The 15607-nt window shown below is 35.7% G+C and overlaps 1 long non-coding RNA gene across 1 annotated transcript in view; it reads left to right on the plus strand.

The window, feature by feature from the left end:
• LOC139362055 (uncharacterized) overlaps nucleotides 1-15607 on the plus strand; it is a 350698-nt gene that overhangs the window by 301225 nt on the left and 33866 nt on the right. Inside the window, exon 2 of the long non-coding RNA XR_011620342.1 lies at nucleotides 1-15607. This exon is cut by the window's left edge and continues 38694 nt beyond it; it is cut by the window's right edge and continues 33866 nt beyond it. This is a non-coding gene — a long non-coding RNA (uncharacterized lncRNA).

Genomic DNA, 15607 nt, shown 5'->3' on the forward strand with positions numbered 1-15607 from the left:
GTTAGAGTAATGAATTCAATTCAAGAAAACACTAAGCAGTAAATTCCACTGAAATCCTGGGGAAAGTTTGGACATTGCCGCTCCAGAGGAGATTAGATTTCACTTGCCTAATTAACTTGAGGATGAAGATATCATCATCAGCCAAGTTCTAAACAGAGTAAGTACTTGCTCTTTGATTCAGACCTTTAAAAATTTTATATATACATTTCTCCCCCTCAGCAATCCTTTCTTCAAAACAAGGAGAAGTTTTTTTAAAGATACTGCATTCCAGGCCTACTTAACTATCTTATCATAGCACTAATTGCTATGTACCAGTAATGTAGCAGCTGAATTTGTTGTTCCCTTCGACTCTGCAGGAAATGTGAAAGTCTGTAAAATAGCTGATGTCTTCAGTAATCCTCCACATTCTGGCTAGCACTCAAGTGGACTGGGGAGACCTACTGAGGCAGGCCTATGTTTGAGCAGGATCCCTTTTTCTCTATCTTGTATCCCAGCCAATTTTCAGGAATGAGGACTTGTGTGTTAGTTGTTCTATGCACATCTATTGATAGCTCTCACTGTTGAGGGCTCACAGAATAATCTCATCTTGGCATTACAACCTTCCACTTCTTCCTGATAACTTTTGGTTTCTAAATAATTTGCTTTAAAATTGATTCAAATCTTTAAGATTAAGGCCACCTTGGCCTTTTATTGGCAGCTGCCCTAGGAATCCAAGAATTGGCTCAAGTAACCATTTGCTAGACAGGGATAAACGAGTCCCCTGAGTTGACTTGGGAATCTCAAAACACATTTATGATTTTGATGTGAGACCGAGAGAACTTATCAACTCAATTAAAATTGCCCTATGATTAGCTTTCCGATAGCCCTCTGACTGGCCAAGTCCCAGAAAGGTCAAGCAGCCTCAAAGGAGCATTTAATAAATATTTTAGTTCCAAGATAATATACATTTCTGGAAAAGGGAAGATAGCAAACCAGAGGCGATAAGCAGAGCATTCTATTCTCTTTAGTGTCTTGGAATCTTCAACAAAATTTTGCCTTATTTTGGCTAGAGAAAATTTATGAGCCAAGCTGGCAATGGACAGCTGTCTATGTATTGTGATTCAATAGAATGCTGGGCTGGGGCTCTGCCTGTAAAGTTACAATATTTGTCTTCTTAATATGGCATCGTCTTTCTATTGGGTTTTGGCTAATACACTCAAATTGAGAACACAGTTTCACAGGCAAAACACAACACACAGATGCAAGGTCTCCTGGTAGCAGAAAACCTTATAACGTAAGATATGTGCTTGACAGAAAGATTGTTGGTGGATTTCTAAGCCCCTAATGCCATACATTGTATTTTATGAATTCAATATCAAATGCTGTATTTGGGTTATGGATTGCGTAAAACCCTGAACCTTCAGTAGGCACAGTATCTTATAGTTGAACATAGCAAGCTCAAAATAGAGATAAATAATAAAGGAGTTTCACCACTTCAAAAAGTAGTTTAAGAAACTGTACATTGATAAAGTATGATGAGGAAGTATTTTATGTTGTTCAAGTGATATAGGAATGGAAGTATTGTCTTTTTAAAATTGATTTGTGTAGAAAACATACTCAAATACCCTAACAAGGCCTTCAAAAGTAATTTTCATTAATGTTAATGAAAATAAGATTTCCTTTTTGAGTATTTTATAATGAAACTCTCATTTTAAAAAATATTTAGAAAAATAACTCGGCCAAATTTAAGTTGGGATATCACTTAAAGAATTAAGTTTACATTTTGATTAACCAAAATAACTAGAATCTTACTATCATTCTTACTCTATTGTTTTATCTTAACTTTCATAAAGAAGAAATTACTTGAACAAGCAATTTATTCATTTTTTGGGCTTCCATATAAGTTATTATTATTATTACTAATTTTTTTTGAGATGGAGTCTCACTCTGTCGCCCAGGCTAGAGTGCAGTGGCACGATCTCGGCTCACTGCAAGCTCTGCCTCCCAGGTTCACGCCATTCTCCTGCCTCAGCCTCCCTAGTAGCTGGGACTACAGGTGCCCGCCACTACGCCTGGCTAATCTTTTGTATTTTTAGTAGAGACGGGGTTTCACTGTGTTAGCCAGGATGGTCTCGATCTCCCAACCTTGTGATCCTCCCGCCTTGGCCTCCCAAAATGCTAGAATTACAGGCATGAGCCACCATGCCCAGCCCATATAAGTTATTAATGCCATAATGTTTTTTGAATATTACACATATACAGTATCTTCTGTCTCATGACAAATTTTGTAAAAGTTAATTTCAATAAAACTTGATAGAGTCCTAAGACATGGAGCTTTAACTTTATAGATTTCTGTTTCATTCTGACACCTTGAATCAAAATCATGTTCAATTTTTTAAATTAAACAATCTCTTACATTGTAAGTTGTGGCACAACATTTGGAATATATAGATAATATTACATCTGTGGAAAAATACATGCTTTATTCCGAGTAGATACCTTAATGGTTTTGTGAGGCCATTTGCCATTCATTGGAAAGTTGAGGTCAGGAATTTGTGCAAGTATAAATGAAAAAAGGCTGAGGTGTTTTTTGTTGTTGTTGTTGTTGTTTTGTTTTTGCTTTTTTGTTTTGTTTTGTTTTGATTTGATTTGTTTTGTTTTTGGAGATGGAGTCTTGCTCTGTTGCCAGGCTGGAGTGCTGCGGCGCAATCTCGGCTCACTGCAACCTCTGCTTCCCGGGTTCAAGTGATTCTCCTGCCTTAGCCTCCCAAGTAGCTAGGACTACAGGTGCCTGCCACCACTCCTGGCTAATTTTTTTTTGTATTTTTAGTAGAAATGGGGCTTCACCTTGTTGGCCAGGATGGTTTCCATCTCTTGACCTCGTGATCCACCCGCCTTGACCTCCCAAAGGGCTGGGATTACAGGCGTGAGCCACCGCTCCTGGCCAGGCTGAGTTTTATACAGTGTTTCTGCAAGTCATCTGTGAAGAGAATATGTAAGCTTAATAATTCTAAATATTTGAGAGAGTAAATGCATCTCATTTTAGTTTTTAATCTCCATAGCCACCAAGCTTTAGTTATAGGAAGACTGTATAGTTCAAAGCAAGATTTCAAAGACCTCTAACAGGAGAGATAATTGCATAACTCACTTGTATGTCCCTATCCATCCCTTTTCTAAATAAAAAATGCTGTACTACCTGGCCCAGGGTCTTTGACTCCATAGCACTGTGGGAAGCAGGCACTAAACTGCTAAATTCTAACACCATCTGTATGACCTAAATCCTAAGAGATATATTGTTTCTGCTGCCAAGGCCAGAATCAACCTCAGCTGCCAAATGCTAGACTGAAAGAAGAATGTAAACAGCTTGATGGAGGGGAGGATCCTGATGCACCTGTGGTTTTGACAGCTTTTGCTGCTGCTTGAGGAGGAAACAGGTTGCCTGTTTGTTCTTCAAGAGCACTTCTGGCATCCAGGTATTATGCAGGCATGCACTGCCAGCTGTGAAAGATGCCACTTCCTTGTCACTTCAGAGAATGATGCTTCTACAGAAGACCCCTCTTGCTATTTCATTCAGGGAGCTCGGGAGAGGAAGACAAAAAGAATCAAATGCAAAGCACAGATCATTGGAAGGGCAAGAGTCTGTTGTGAGACAACTCGTGTCAGAGTGTTACTTTCAAACTTGAGAATGGTACAGTAAATAAGAATGACTTAATTGTAGTGACTTTAAAAAGATATGAGTCCTCTAATGGATGGATTAAAGAAAAGAATAGCAAGAAAATGCACATATACCAAATTTTGACTGCCTGTGTCTTTATACAGCCAATGTTCTGTTCTGGTCAAGAAGAAAAGTAAGATAACCTGTTTATGTCAAGACATCACAGATGAAAAAAATGGAATATTAATTCATTGGGTCAACTTCGTAACTGAAAGTTTTTAACTGAAATATATACGCTTCACAGATAATCTAACAATGTTGCATATATTATTTGTCTTATGCTTACATTAAATACATATATACCCTAAGGAAGATTTCAAAAATGAAAGTTTTAAACCATGTTTCCTATCAATTATTAAACTTATTATAAAACCTCAATAGTTAAAATAATTTGGTTTAGTTGATATAATGAATCAGTAGAAGAGAGATCTAACCCAAGATTCAAGAGTATAAGAATGTCATGCATGATAAAAGGACATATCAAATTAGTGGAAAAAGTGAATTATTCTATAAATTCTGTGAGTCAGTTGGATAACTCTTAGGAAACGAGAAAAGCTAGATCCCTACCTCACTTTTATTAAACTCAGTACCTTATATTAGGCTAAAGTAAAGATGGGTGAAAGACTAAAATATACAAATTAAATAGAATCACAATAAAATTTAGAAGAAAGCATAAGTAAATATTTTAAAAACTTGAATAACAAAGCTCATTTCAATAATGCCATAAAATTGGAAACAGTACAGGAAAAGATTTATCAATATAATTACATAAACTCATAGAACTTTTTAAAGACAAAAAGCAGCATATGCTAAATTTGAAAGAAAATGAAAATTAATAGAATTACTTTCAGTAGTGTCATTATTAAAGCATTCATATTTTAATATATAAAAACTCTTCAAAATCAATAAACATTAAAAAATTGGTAATCATAATAGAAAAAATGGCAAGGGGTTTGAAATAGGCAATAGACAAAGAGGAAATGCAAGTGGCTGGTAAACATAGATGATACATAAATGGATGAATAAATAGTTAGATAGCATGTGGATGCATGGGGTAGGGGAAGAAATGAAGGGGAAAAAAAGGGAAGACAAGGGAAGAAGGGAGGAGAATCAAAAGGGAAGGGGACAAGAAAAGAAAATTATACCATTATCCACTTAACAAATTGGAAAAAGATTTGGAGACTGGACCACTCTTGTGAACTAATATACAATATATTTTAATGTTAATTGTGCATAGATTTGACCCAGCAATCTGAGCTCTGGAAAGTTACTCTAGCTAATATTATAGCTATAAAAATATTCACAGCAGAATGCTTTATAGTGGAAATTATAATAAAGAAAACAACTTAAATATTCATCAAGATATTATTTAATTGAATAATGGTTCTTATTATAATTGAATTTTATAGTTCCACTCAAATAATGATGTAGAATTAATTTATTTGAAAACATGCCCAGAACATATTGTTGAGTGGAAAAAATGAAGTTACATAGCAGAATATAAGGTATTTCTCTAGTTATATATCCTTATGTATTTATATTAACACATGCATATATGCATGAACACCTAAAAGGATTGTTACCAAACAACATCAATAGTGATCATTTCTAGGTGGTAGCATTTGAGATAATACACGTTTTACAATTGTACATTTTTGGTATTATGTGACTTTTTCTATTAGCATGTAACATTGTTACAAAATGAATAAAAATTTTCAAAAGGTAAAAATTATTTTGCTATTTTTAATGTTTATTTGCTTCTTTTAAATATTTTTAATCATTCTACTTTTTACCTTGAGTAAAATGAGATGAATGCCTATGCATTTCTATTCTAGCAACATTTTATCTGGAATTGTGTAGCCTGAAGGGAAAGCTCCTTACCCTTATCTTTCTGTATTTACTGATTGTTCATTCTTGGTATATTTGGAATTTTATTTAATTTATAATTCAAATATGCTCAGCATATCTCATAAGATTTGATGGTCTAGTTTATAATTACTTTCATTATTGTAAAATCTTGATATTTTGTAGGTCAATAAATAGGGTTAAAAATAAATGATTTTCAACCTCTTCTTTACAACAGCTCAAAATGCCTCCATTTCATTTTGAACACATTTCAATATCCACATAAAGCCTCTAAACAAAATTAAGTTTAATTCACTCCAAAGGAAAGCACTTCTACAGACCATTTTAAAGAGGAGGGTAGCCAATTTAAATAAATTATCAGATACTCATTTTATACAGATGAGTGCTGCTAATTACAATCAGTCTCATCTATTCCTTAAAACTAGTCCAACAAGCATGGATAAACTTCGTCAGCAGTTAGTCACTTCATTTATTTGAGAGCCTTAAAACAACAATGTCTTTAAAGATATTACATATTTTAGAACTTTTACTAATTTAGATTATTTTTGGAGGCATCCCCGAATAGTGGGGTTTTACAAAAATTCTGATTTTTTACATGCTGCTTCTTATATGATATGTTTAGTCTTTAAGCATTTTCAATATTTTCCTGTCTGTATACACTAACATCTTATATATTCGACCTTTAAGTCCTCAGTTGTTTCAAGTTATTAAATAGTAGTCTACCCTAAGCTATGTGTACTAGGAAAATCATCCCATCCTTCTCGCATTGTTTAATTTACTATAATTTGTATCTTATTTGACTGTCAGAGGGTGGTGTCATCTAAAGTATCATAATCTCCATTGCATTACTTACTTGGCTTACGATGGAAAAATCAAACCAAATTGGACTCACACTTATAAAATCTATAGATTTTATAATCTATATAACCCACCTGTCCTACTTTCCTAAATTGATAATAGAAAACCCTATACTGGTTCTTTTTGTTTTTTAATATTTGTTGCTGTTATAATTATCATTTTTCTAAAAACTTGTAGAAGCTGTTGCAAGCAGAGGATGGTCTCTTTGTTTACTGTTTCAATGCTTTTGATTGACTATGTGACTTGGCTGATATTATATTCTTTACATACACTGCTGGTTATAACAAGCCCATCCACATAAGAAACCTACTGAGGAATTGTTAACCAGAGAGCTATATGTCTGCCATCTTAGATAAGAGCCTAACCTGTTACACCGCCTGCCCCCTTTTTATAAATTTTCCAGAGCTATGATTTTGTTAGAAGATAAGCTAAGTGGACATGATTGTACAATACTTGAATAAACTAAGTTACACAGAAAACATTTCCGTTGTGTTTCTATCTACAGTATTTAGCACAGTGCCTCCAACATTATAGATACTCCCTAAATATTTGTTGATTTAATAGATGTGTTTTACTTATGAAATTTGATAAAGATAGCCTGAAAGTGTAGGAATGTTCTTCTCAGTTATGGTTTAGGTAGTCAGGATAATAGCCACAACAGAGGACCGTTCTAGAGCCAGAGCTATCTGATGTTTACCAGCAGCAACACTGCAAATTTCAAAACTTGAGGATTCCTTGGGAATTCTTTTATCAACTTTGCAATTAATTTAAATCTACTGTAATTAATTTCTGAGAAACCTGCAAAAGCCTATTAGCTGGTATTTATAAACCAACTGATATTAACCTGAGAGAACTGGTTGGAATAAATCAGCGTGTATCAGCTAGATACACTGCCCTGGCATCTAGCCAAATAGAAACAGACTATTTCCAAGTTTCAGAAAATATAATTAAATTCAGCTTAAATGCATCTAAAAGTCATTGTCTGATGTACTGGCCCATGGAAATAAATAATTACATATTGTATTAACAGAGTATCTATTTACCAGGAGTTCAAAGCACTGTTTAAACAAGCAGATGTTTCAATATTCTTGTAAACTAGAAAGGAGGTGCATGTTTTCTATATAATTATTTTCCCAAAAATAGTACTTTGTGAAAAGTCGTTGGCAGATCAAGAGATATTCATTCTCTTTTGATTTATGGTTCAATATTGTCCCCAGTTGAACATATCACCTAGTACCTCATCATCAATAGAACCGTGATTTTAACTTTCTTGTTAAAAAGCAAGTGCCTTCTTGCAAACAGATGATACCAATTTCCTTTCTAGCACTTTCTGTAATACTCCTATTCTAAAAGGCTTAGATTCTGCCTAAGGTATGACCACAGTGTCTTCTAGCAAATCCAAGGCTCCATTGCTTCTAATCTGAAAACACACAGTGTAAATTTACCTCCCTTCCTCTTCCCTATGCTATTCTTCTTCAGCTTTGTTCCCTCTGCCAATACACACTCATACATAGCAGGAAGCCTAACATTCATACAAGGTAGGCCCTTCCCTTGGTCTGAGGTTACAATAGTGTTCACTTCCTTTCATACTAAACTACTTGTTACCTGTTTGGACTTCTGTTGACTTTCTTCAACATGCAATCTATTTGACTACTTGGATTCATAATATGCACTTACTTCTCCTTACATTTGAAAATTGTAATTTTCAGAATCTACTGCCTATCGTCCACTAAGATAACTCAATAAATAAACTATATAGTCCACCCCCACTACTCCGCATCCCACACCAAGACCTGCTAGAGAGAGAGAGAGAGAGAGAGAGAGCTCCTTGAGGGTTTTGCATCTTTAGCATAGGCTGTCCTGGTCATTCTCTCTGCTTGTAGGTGACCGTGCTACATTGTCAGCCTGCTCCTTTAGTATCCATCAAGAACGCCCATCCTTAACTAGACACTTGCCCTGACTCATCTTGGGATTTAATTAAATCATTATCTAAACACTAACATGGCCCCTTGAAAATGTAGGAACATCATTTACCCCTGTAGCTGCTCACAATAGCAAATAAGCTTTTGCTATAAAGAGACAAGAGACAGCATGTTTCAAGTTAGTGGAATGTAGTGAGTACAGAAATACTATGTTCAAGAATTCCAAGATAGATAGATAGATAATAGATAGATAAAATAAAAATTTGTAGATCTCAGGTAAAGGGGAAGCAATGCTATATGCAATATTATTTTTGGACCTGACCATGGCTTCAGCTGAAAACAGTATATTTTATATTGTGGGTAGTATAAGTAGAATTAGAAACCAGTTTAACTTTTTAAAATTCATTGAATGTAACATCCACTTTTCTGTGCTCTTTGATTTTCAACAACGTGCATGTATTACCTTTATAACATTAAACTTAGTTTTAAAAATGTACAGTGAAAATAGAAACAAAAATTAAGTAATTATTAGATATTTATTCTTCATTAGAGCTCCTTATTTAAATAAGTCAGACTATGAAACCATTCTTAATATATCTGCCTAACAGCTTAGCAAGGATGTACTTCTCAGATAATCTCCCGAAGGCCATGGGAAACCGAGAAAGATGATGATGATAAATTAATACCCTCAAAATTTCCCATTAATGTATGTGAATACATAGCTAAATGTTGGTGTGAAAATTCTATGGTTATGTGTTTTCCTTCTCCTTTCATTTTCAGAAGAGAAGAAAGGAAATTTGGTTTGATGTTATCAGTTCTGATTCGCTAACCCAAAAGATCCAGAATAAAGAACAAATCATTATAAATTCCTGGCGTTGCAATCATTGTGGGAAATACTGATTTGATTCTATTAACTCACTAATTCAATTAAAAGGAGACTAGCAAAAATCATCTTAGGAGAGATTCTGAACTCTTTACTTAAAAACTACTGTATAACCTCAGGGTTTTGCTGAAGTGGGTATTGTAGGTTGAGAAGTCTCTGATAATCTCCTGCAATTATACTTTGCTAAATGAGCAGAACTGCAGTTCAGGTAGGAAATGTCTATGAATTCCTAGTGTCTTGGAAGAAGGCTTTTGGCCATTTGAGTGTTTTATGTAAATGTAATTCTTTCTGGAGCGTGAGGAACTGAGCTAAGCTTAGGAGGAATCATAGACAAAGAGCAGGAAATCCCCAGGCCCTTTGAAACAGTTCTAACTTGTATGCAGCCTAGTTATAAGTGCTACCATTCTTTCCTTCCCTCACTCTAATACTTCACTCTAAAATGCATCCTTTACAGTTATTGGGATCTTAATATGTGCCAGGAATTGCTTCAAAGCTTCCATATATTAACTCATTTAGTCTTTACAACGATGAGGCAAAAACATATTAAGTAGCCTGCCCAAGGTTAAATAGCGAGTAATAGGCAAAATGAAGACTTGGATTGCAGAGCCTACTCTCCTCTCCTCCTAGTGTGTTTTCACCCAATCATGAAAACTACAAACTGCTCACTGAGGGCAGACAGCAACTTGGGTTAGATTAGCTACATTGAATTTCATGGGATACTCTTTTGAAATAGATATGATATCATTTACTTTGTATTTTGTTTATCAAACCAAATTAGAAAACAATTGTATTACCCAGTGAACCTGCAAAGTTTAATTCTGCTGGAGAATAGAATTGGCCACTTGTGAACTATGCCAACCCATTGATAATGATGAAAGTAAGCATTTTTGAGCCTTCTTGGCCTCTTACATCTCTCACCATCTAAATGGCAATTGGGTGTCTTGCTGAATCTTACCCAGCTGGCAGTTGAAAGTCTTGGTTATAATTCAGAATTTTTGTCTGCCTGAGTATAATTCAAATGCAGGGCCAGATATTCTCTTCAAAGCCAAGTTATGATTAATGTTGGAAGTATCTTCTATGGAAACATGACTGGGCTGGGAAGCCTGAGGTTTGAATTCTAAGGCTGGATCCACTCCCAATTCGTTCTGTGGTACTGGGTTAACACTTTTCATTTACTGAGTCTCCCACATATGCGGAAAGACAGTTTGAAGTAAATGATCTGTAAAATTTCTTTGAGCTCCAAGACTCTATGATCCTCTGAATTAATGAAAGAAAGAACCTATTATGTACATGGTGAAAATACAATGGTATCATTTTCTAAGACTTATTTTTAGATGACTAGGAACAAGAGACAAGAGGGATAACCTAATTTCTAATATTTCAAAAAATTATTAGGACGGCCGGGCGCGGTGGCTCAAGCCTGTAATCCCAGCACTTTGGGAGGCCGAGGCGGGCGGATCACAAGGTCAGGAGATCGAGACCACAGTGAAACCCCGTCTCTACTAAAAATACAAAAAATTAGCCGGGCGCAGTGGCGGGCGCCTGTAGTCCCAGCTACTCAGGAGGCTGAGGCAGGAGAATGGCGGGAACCCGGGAGGCGGAGCTTGCAGTGAGCCGAGATCGCGCCACTGCACTCCAGCCTGGGCAACAGCGTGAGACTCCATCTCAAAAAAAAAAAAAAAAAAAAAAAAATTATTAGGACTTCCACAATGTTGAGTTCCATCTTTCGTTATATATTTTAGATTTTTCTTAAAAATAAAATCTCCCTAGAGAGAAAGACAAAGACAGGAAAAGGAAGGAAAAGTTTAAGTGTCCTTATTTATTAAGGCTCAAGAAACCAGTTGACACCGCTTTTGTGCACTTGAATAAAACGATTTTTGGTAACAAAGTAGAACCCTACTTGTAGCATTCCTTAGCTTGACTTTGAGAAAATACAGTAATTCCCTACGTCTCAAGAAAGACCTGGGCTGTTGCTATTCACTGGGGGCATGAATATTTGCAATGATGTGCAAGAGTGTAAAGGGCCTCCTCCAAGCCATTGAAAAACATACTTCACGTTCCTGGGGTATCAATTCTACTCCCTGATTTTGAGGAGAGGAATTGTTATTTCTATATTAAAACAAATACATAAACATAAACATCTTAGGTAAGAGAAGAAGCATCACCTATTAATGGTGAAGAAACACATGAATATTAGTAGATTACTATCCCTACAGCAGATGCTTCAGGTGACTACAGCCAGCTCTAGAGGTGAGTTTTCTCTTTTGCCTCTAGGATACTGAGAAGGAAAACTCTGACTAGCAGTGGATATGAGTATATAAAAGATGTATTGATGTAGTTTGCAATATAAATAAAATTGGAAGCTTCTCTCTTATTATCAGATGTAGTTTGGCATTGTGAAAAAGCATTTTCTTTAGTGTCGGACAGAAGCAGATCAGACTAATGGGTCTGTCACTTACTAGATTTATAGACTGGGCAAGTTGCTTCATTTTGCAGAGCCTCAGTTTCCTCATTTAGAAAAAAAGTGATAATTTAAAAAGGTTGTCAGGAGTATTAAATTAGATAACTTAGGTAAGGTACTTTGCTCAGTGCCTTTTATAGTAAAATTCTACAATACACATCTGTTTCTTTCCCTTTTTGTCCTTTTGCTTGGAACTGTAACAGTTCCATTTTAAATTATCTGAATTCTGACAAGTAAATGTCTTTAGGATGTATATAGTTACAAGCTTTTAAAAGAAAAATCTGTAATGTTGATTAATTGCAAGAATAATATCAGAAACTTTTTGTTAAAGTAGCCAACTATTTTTGTGGATTTATTACTTTTTACTTACATAACAATACTATTCATACATACCATGCAAAATACATATATGTATTCTGTCACTCACAGACATAGAATAGAGTGCTAGAAGGAATTTCAAGATAAATCCAGACATTTCAGAATAGATTCATCTATGATACCCTAATGTTGCCCAAGTTGCCTAATTGTTAACACAGGTCTCAAAACCTTTGCTTAGTATTCAGGTTGCTTCCTTCTCTTTCTCTTCCTTTATTCCCTCCCTTTCCTCTTCTGCTTTCTCCCCTCTTTTCCTTTCCTATCTTTTTCTTCTTTTCTTCACAAGTAAGTGTTAAGCACCTATTATGAACCCACCTCAGGAGATACAAAAATATTGGAAACCTTTCTTGTCCTCAGAGAGCTCATTGGTCAGTGAAGAGAAAAAGAGACAAGTACACCAAAAATAACATCACCTTAAAGCAAGTACAAACAAAACTATGTGCAAGGCACTGAGGGGCCACTAGGAGGGGCCATCTTCACTCCCCAAAGGCCCTGGTTTCCAGCTTCTTTCAGATACAGACTATACTGTATTTTTCTCTGGGTCCAGAAATTCTAAACTGACACTTTGTTCACTTCTATGATTTCATTTATTCAAAGGTCCATTGAATAGAGAATTATGCTAGACATTGCCATTTATTGGCACTCATGTTGGAAGTCTGTGTGTGTGTGTGTCTGTGTGTGTGTGTTACATGGACATACTCTATTAAGAAGAACAAAGATTTTAGATACAGGGCTGCTTGGATAAGAAAAGTTTTGGCGTGCCTGATTTCAAAATCAGTATCAAAATTGCAGTCATTTCTCAAAAGACTGAAAAATAGAATGGAGAGAGGAGATAAAGAAACATGCAAGCAGCAGAAGAAAACATGTCATCAGCTATTTTATAAGAGAAAAAATGCATTTTGAGTAAAATCAGCAACACTGGATGAAGATTACAGATGAATAATAGTTTTAATTTTGACTTATTCAAATTAGAAACATATCTAGGGTTTATTCAATTTTTATCAATTTTGATTTTTATTTCCTAATTAAGTATAGTCTTGTTCACTTGACACAAAAGTCAGCGATCAAAGCCAATTATTTCGCTGGGTATGTCTGCTGTGCTATTTAGAATATGTCTAAATCAGTGACTATCAAACGTTCAACATGCCTGAGTGTGCAAGAATCATCTAATCACACAGTTGTGTATGGGCAAAGGCACTAACACGGGGCCTTAGATCCATCTCATGCAGACTCATAAAGTGACAATAGTCACAACAGAGAGACTTAGCAATTTCCTTTGGGCAGTCCTGCGTGAAGACCGTGGAAGTAGTTATCACAACACTGAGATGGATGGAAAGTGATAAGAAAGCAATCACCCATTTTCACAATGTTATGGTGATATGCCTCCCTTTCTCTTGCCAGGTTCCAAAGATCCTAAAGATGTCCCACAAAAGTTCTAGAGTACTCTTAGATCTCACACTTAGCTTGGAAGCTGTCATTCCCCTCCATGGGCCCCACAACTGCAGTATAATCTTCAGTGACAGGAGGAAATCGACCTCGTTTGTACAGAAGCCTCAGCAGGAATAGGCAGATGCCTGTTTTGGCTGCCAAGAATGGAGGATTGGAATGGGCCCATTATATATTTTGAGCCTTGGAAGAAAGATCTCAGGATATGTTTTCCTGAAATGCTGTTATAAACGATTAGATTAATAGGTTGTTTAAAATCTCATTTCGGCCAATTATAGTTTTAAAAGTGATTTGTAATAGGCACGTCTATGGATGAAATTTATCTTCTCTCATATATTGAAGTATTGTTATTTTAACTATACCTTAACTCTTCAGACTTGGGTAAGTCTCCTTTATTTATGCTTTTAATATTCCTCATAGTTTTTCTTTAGAGCACATACAGCAGTTTTATATTACATGGTTTTGTCAATATTTGTTGTCTTCCTTGTTGGATTGTAAGCTCCTCAGGGAATAGTCCATTTACTTATATTACAATAGTCTTTTACTTGCCTTGTACCCTCAACCTCTGTCCCAGTCCCTAGCACATAGTGCACGTGCTACAAATTCCAGAAAAAATGAAAGGATGAATAAAGGAGTGAGTGTTTACTATGATTAAGGGACTGGACTAGTTGTATATTAAAATGATAAATATAAGACACATCATCTGCTTTCAAGAAGCATACAGTCTACCTTGAGCCAGTAGTGAAAGAAGGAGAACATAAATTATAACTAGAATATAGGGCATAAATGTTATGTGATTAATCATAGGTGAAAATAAAGCAATATAGAAGGAGAAGACATTAGTTATTTATAGCATAATTTTAATGGGAAAATATGCAGGTTTTGAAAACCTGATTTACAAACTGAATTTTGCAACATAGTGTAAGTTGGAAAATGTTCACTTATGATTTAGGTATAACCCTTCTATAATGTTCATTCATTTCAAAACTGTATAGAAATATATTGTTGGCTGGGCGTGTTGGCTCGTGCCTGAAATCCCAACACTTTGGGAGGCCGAGGCAGGTGGATTATCTGTGGTCAGAAGTTCGAGACCAGCCTGGCAAACATGGTGAAACCCTATTTCTCTTAAAAATACAAAAATTGTGTGGGGACACAGGCCCGTAGTCCCAGCTACCTGGGAGGCTGAGGCAGAAGAGTCGCTTGAACCCGGGAGGCAGAAGTTGCAGTGAGCAGAGATTGCACCACTGCACTCCAGCCTGGCGACAGAGTGAGACTCCATCTCAAAGAAAAAAAAATTAGTTGGGTGTGGTGGCACAGGCTGGTAGTACCAGTTACTCGGGAGGATAAGGCAGGAGAATCGCTTGAACCAGGGAGCTGAGCTCGTGCCACTGCACTCCAGTGTAGGCAAAAGAGTGAGACTCTGTATCAGGAAAATATGTGAAAATATATTGTTAAGCAGAGTTTAATGCCTAAATCAATGTCAAAAATTAATGCCAAAGAACAAAATAATTATTGTATATATAAGATCTTTGTCCTCTGATTTTTAGGAAAAGTTAAACTGTATTCAATATAGGATTAAGTGGAAAACATGTATAATAGTCTTGTCTTTGTGAAAAGGTTGGTGAGCTTTGGAGCAGAATGGATTTGGGTTGGAACCTAACACTACTGGAGTGGTTTGGGAAAATTTCTAATCTCTTTTATCTTTACTTTTCTCATCTAAATAAAAATAAAAGCCTACTTCTTTTGTAGGTTTTTCATTGGATAAGATTTAGTATATGTTACAGTACTTGGCATAAACTAGGTGCCCAATGAAGATTACCTTTTATGATAATGATTATTGTGATTAAGCATCCACTCTTTGCCAAGATCTCTAAATTGATTACTGTGGAGGTATACTATAAGCTTACATCTTATTCTAATAATAGTTTTAGAGTAATCTGCAAAGAAGTGAGAGCAGTAACAAGTGTACATGAACGTCAAAGCATTGTAATATAATGCAAATTTGTGATTGGAATACTGTAGGGATAATCCATGAGGAAGATGTTCACTGAGCAGGATTATTCTAAGGGGTGAGGAAGCCATCTCATTAGTTGGAGAATGTT

This window comes from Macaca nemestrina, chromosome 2 (genome assembly GCF_043159975.1).
Source record: "Macaca nemestrina isolate mMacNem1 chromosome 2, mMacNem.hap1, whole genome shotgun sequence".
In the NCBI taxonomy this organism is placed as follows: Eukaryota; Metazoa; Chordata; class Mammalia; order Primates; family Cercopithecidae; genus Macaca; species Macaca nemestrina.